Source organism: Heteronotia binoei, chromosome 21 (genome assembly GCF_032191835.1).
Source record: "Heteronotia binoei isolate CCM8104 ecotype False Entrance Well chromosome 21, APGP_CSIRO_Hbin_v1, whole genome shotgun sequence".
In the NCBI taxonomy this organism is placed as follows: Eukaryota; Metazoa; Chordata; class Lepidosauria; order Squamata; family Gekkonidae; genus Heteronotia; species Heteronotia binoei.
Window position 1 is genome coordinate 90191818 of NC_083243.1, and position 5136 is coordinate 90196953.

Sequence of the window (5136 nt, forward strand, 5' to 3'; positions counted from 1 at the left end):
AATTTTAATCCTGAAGTGCGGGACTATACCTTTTTTTCAGCAAGACATAAAACTTTTTCCAGAATTGACATGTTGTGGGGCACTAAAGACTTAGGCCTTATAACAAAGAAAATAGAGATTTTACCTAAAATTGGGGCTGACCATAACCCAATAATGTGGATTACAAAATTGTCTAAAAAGTCGAGAAGATGGAGATTGAATGAAGATTTACTACAGAATAAAGAAATAGTGACATCTCTAGAAAATGAAATTAAAGCTTTCTTCCAAATAAACGATAAAGAAGATATAGAATTTCAGACGGTGTGGGATGCTTATAAAGCAGTAATGAGAGGAATATTGATTACATTGAGTAATAAAGTCAAGAGGGCAAAAGAAAAACAGATGCTGGACATTCAAAATGAAATAAAGAAAAAAGAAGGGGAACTGAGAAAAAGGCCAGGGAAAAAGAAAATTATGAGGGAGATTATAATAGGGGAGGGACGGTGGCTCAGTGGTAGAGCATCTGCTTGATAAGCAGAAGGTCCCAGGTTCAATCCCTGGCATCTCCAAAAAAGGGTCCAGGCAAATAGGTGTGAAAAACCTCAGCTTGAAACCCTGGAGAGCCGTTGCCAATCTGAGAAGACAATACTGACTTTGATGGACCAAGGGTCTGATTCAGTATAAGGCAGCTTCATATGTTCATATGTTCAATATTACAAACACAAATGAGACATTAGTTAAATAAAGAACTGGAATGGAATCTGAAAAGATTGCAGCAGAAATCTTTTGAGGGAGCAAATAAACCTGGAAAATATTTGGCCTGGCAACTGAAGAAAAAGAGAGAAAGTAAAATTATTAATAAAATTGTGGTGGAGGGAGGAGAGGTGGTAGATCAAGAAGGAATAAAAAGAGAATTCTTTAAGTATTATGCCAAATTATTTAAGGGTGTTAAAATAAAGAAAGAAAAGATGGAAGAGTATTTACAAAAGATTAAAATAGCACCCTTAACAGAAAATATGGGAAAAGTTTTGAATGATCTTATTGAAAAAATAGAAATTGAAGCAGCAATTAATGCAATGAAAAATAGAAAAGCACCTAAGCCAGATGGATATACAGCTAAATTTTTTAAAACCTTCAAAGAGGAGTTAATACCGAAACTTCAGAAATTGATGAACATGATAAGAATAAAATACCAAATATATGGAAGGAAGCTGTTATTTCGTTGATTCCAAAGGAAGATAGAGATGTCACGAATGTAAAAAATTATAGACCAATCTCGCTATTAAATAACGCCTATAAAATATATACAAGAATCTTGGCAGAACGAACGGCTTAAACAATATCTGATAAATTTTATAAAGGAAGATCAAGCGGGGTTTCTCCCCAAAAGACAAATAAGAGACAATATTAGAACTGTTGTAAATATTGTAGAATATTATGAAAGACATCCAGAAAAGGAAGCAGCATTATTCTTTGCGGATGCAGATAAAGCATTTGATAATCTAAATTGGGACTTTATGTTTGCAGTAATGGAGAAAATGGAATTGGGGGAAAACTTTATGATAAAAGCAATATATACTGAACAACGTGCAAGGCTATGTATAAATGCAGATCTTACAGAAGACATGATAATTAGCAAAGGTACAAGACAAGGCTGTCCACTTTCCCCACTGTTGTTTATAATGACTCTTGAAATTTTACTGATGCAAGTCCATGAAGATAAAGAAATAGAAGGATTAAAAGTAAAAGGATTTATTTACAAATATAGAGTATTTACAGATGATATAATGTTTATAAATGAAAATCCCATACAAGTCACACCTTTGTTGTTAGCTAAAATACAAGAATATGGGGAATTGGCGGAACTTTGTATTAATAAAGAAAAAGCAAAACTTCTATGTAAAAATATGCAAGTAAATAAACAAAAGAAATTGCAGAGCCTAACGGGTTGTGAAGTTACCTCTAAGGTAAAATATTTGGGTGTGGAGATAACAATGAAGAATATTGATTTGTTCAAAAATAACTATGAGAAGCTATGGCGTAAAATAGATGAAGATATGTTAAAATAGAATAAACTTAATTTGTCATTGCTGGGCAGAATAGCTGCAATTAAAATGAATATTCTACCAAGAATAATGTATTTGTTTCAAACTATCCCGATTGTGAAAGACAGTAAACAATTTAATAGATGGCAAAGAAAAATTTCAGAGTTTGTGTGGGTTGGGAAGAAACCAAGGATTAAAAGGAAAAAATTGACAGATGCAAAAGACAGAGGTGGATTCCAATTACCAAATTTAAAATTATATCATGAAGCAGTTTGTTTAGTGTGGATAAAAGAATGGATGATGCTGTTAAACAAAAAACTCTTAGCGCTGGAAGGTCATGGAAATAAATTTGGCTGGCACGCGTATTTGTATTATGGAAAAAAGAAGATGGATGGTTTTTTCTCTCACCATTATATAAGAAATAATTTGCTAAATATATGGATGAAATATAAGAAATATGGAGATGAGAGAAAACAGTTATGGATAGTGCCAGCAAAAGTAATAAAAATAACAGCTGAGACGGGTGAAGAAAAGTGGTTGTCATATAATCAACTATTAAAAATACAAAGTGGCAAAATAGAATTGAAAACTGCTGAAGAGCTGAATAATAAATATAATTGGTTCGAAATGCAACAAATAAAGAGCTTGGTGGATAATGATATTAAAACGGAAGTAATAAGAAAAGAAACAGAAATGGAAAAAGTTCTGCTTGGAGACAATGAAAAATTAATTTCAAAACTATATAAATTACTTTTAAAATGGTCTATGGAAGATGATGTAGAGAAATCTCAAATGATTAAGTGGGCAATAAATGTAAATAAAGAAATACAGATGGAAACTTGGGAATATTTGTGGAAGAACTCTATGAAGCTTTCGACGTCTCATAGTATTAAAGAGAACTGTTTTAAAATGATATATAGATGGTATATGACTCCTAAAAAGTTGGCAAAGATGAACAATAAGATGCCAGACAGATGTTTGAAATGTAAAAAACGTGAAGGTTCTTTCTACCATATGTGGTGGACTTGTGAAAGAGCAAAAAAGTATTGGCAGATGCTTCAACAAGAAATTTCTAAGATCTTGTGACATGAATTTAAGAAAATTGCAGAGACTTTTCTGTTGGGATTACAAATGGAAAAATTTCCAAAAGAATATAGAACTATAATTTGGTACTTGCTTTCAGTTGCTAGGACATTATATGCGCAGTTGTGGAAGCAAGAAAAAATACCAGAGAAATGGGATTGGATTGTAAAAGTTATGATGTGGAGTGAAATGGACACATTAACAAGAATTTTAAGAGACTATGATGTAGAAGTTTTTAAGATGGAGTGGAAAAAGTTCAGAAGATATGTAGAAAAAGAGTGGAAAATAAAAGGAGATTGGACAATTTTTGATAATGATTAAGTTTTAGAAAAAAGGAGAATATTAATTTTTATTTTTATTAGTTAAGGGTACCTTTAAAAATTAGTAGTTTAAGTAAATAACACCGGTGGGGGGTCAAGTAATGGGGAGAGAGGTGGTTAGAAAGTAATATATGGGATCGATAAAAATAAGTTATTAATGATGCAGGAATAAGATATTGTTACCATATGTTACTAAATAAAATTGTTTTAACCTATATTTTCAATAATGTCCATGGTTTTGTCATTGTCTTTAAAGATGAAGCCATTTTTGTTGAAACAGGTCTTGCTGTATGCGATCTGGCGAGTGGCAGTATGCAGTTCCCCCTCTTTTCTCTCTATATTCAGGGTTTCTTGTGCAGTCTGCAATAGAAGATCTGCATTATTACATATATTATCACTGGTTTGTGGTTGAAGAAGGGACAGAGAGTTAGGGCCTGTAGTGTTCTCTTCTTCTACAAGATCCGTGTCATTCTGCTTCATAGATTTTGACAGAGGTTCAGCTATACTTAGCTTTGTATTTCTGACATGTGGTCTCAGGTCTGTTTTTCCAGCAAGTTCTAATGATTCTTGAGGTTTGGAGTTCAATTCTTCCAATCTGTCCACAATCTCAAATTATTTGTTCTTGGGGAGCTCAGTGAAGGATGATAAGAGTTCACGTTCTAAAGTTTTTCCAAGTGGAGAACTTTTTGAAGTGGAACTTGGTAATGAGCAGATTGATTAGATATGTCATATTCTAAAAGGTTGAGTACTGTACATTCCAGTGGAGTATCTAGTTTCCCATTTAGTTCAGTCTGTTGGATTTTATGCCTTTTGTTTTGAAGGAGGGGAGAGAATTTCATATTTCAAAAGACTCTCGTCAGAAATATACCGTGGTTCTCCAAGAGATATCTCTGGGACATCAATAGTGATGGTATCCTATTAGATTTAAAGGAGAACATTACCTTTTGCATCTGTTTATAGCTGTTAAGAGATTCAAACGAAATCAGATCAATGGAAGCAGGGTTTCTCCTCAGGAGAGTATTTAAATGTCTTACAATGTGAGTCTTTATAGACCATTTTATTATCCGGCCTTTAAAAGGGCAAATGGTTAAACAAATTTGGCATTTTTCGGCACTTCCCGGCCGGGCGACCCATCGGCCGCCTTAGGCTGGGGGCCGTCCATTGCCTCCCCTGCAGGATGGGAGACAATGGTTCCTTCCCTGCTGCCTGGGGGGCGGGCAGCCTTATATAGGCTGGCCCTTCCCCTCGTGGCGCAGTTGTAAAGCAGGTTTGTCGGGGCAGCCACGAGTGTGCGTGGCTGTGTGCACCTGCTGTTAGGCCCTGCCCGCGGACGGAGAGCTAGCCAGCTTACCGGGCGGCGGCAGAGGCCTGAGGCGTCGGGGGATCTCCTGCGTGGCTTCCGCGGACGCCTGTGGACGACGGGCTCGGAGCGGCGCATCGCGCTCGCCTCCTGAGCCTGCGGCGTTTTTTCGGCGCGGCTGGGATTGACGTCTGCTGGGGCCGGGAGTGCGAGGAGAGCTGACGGAGGCCGTTGCTTCATTCGGCGTCGGGCGTGTCGGCACGGATAGCAGGGAGTATCCGCGGGGTTTTTTGTACGCGGGGCCTCAGCGACCCGAATCCCCCCCCCGCGGCTTATTTGAGGCCTTTTGGATTGCCTTTTAGCCACCCCCCCCCTCCATCTGGTTAGCAGACGTTATTCCAAGGTCCTG

General features: G+C 36.9%; 1 non-coding gene across 1 annotated transcript; it reads left to right on the plus strand.

Annotated features, from left to right (window-relative positions):
• The first annotated feature begins 481 nt into the window (after positions 1–481).
• On the plus strand, positions 482–548 carry TRNAI-GAU (transfer RNA isoleucine (anticodon GAU)). The gene has a single exon. It is a non-coding gene; the product is annotated as a tRNA-Ile (tRNA).
• Positions 549–5136: the final 4588 nt, after the last annotated feature.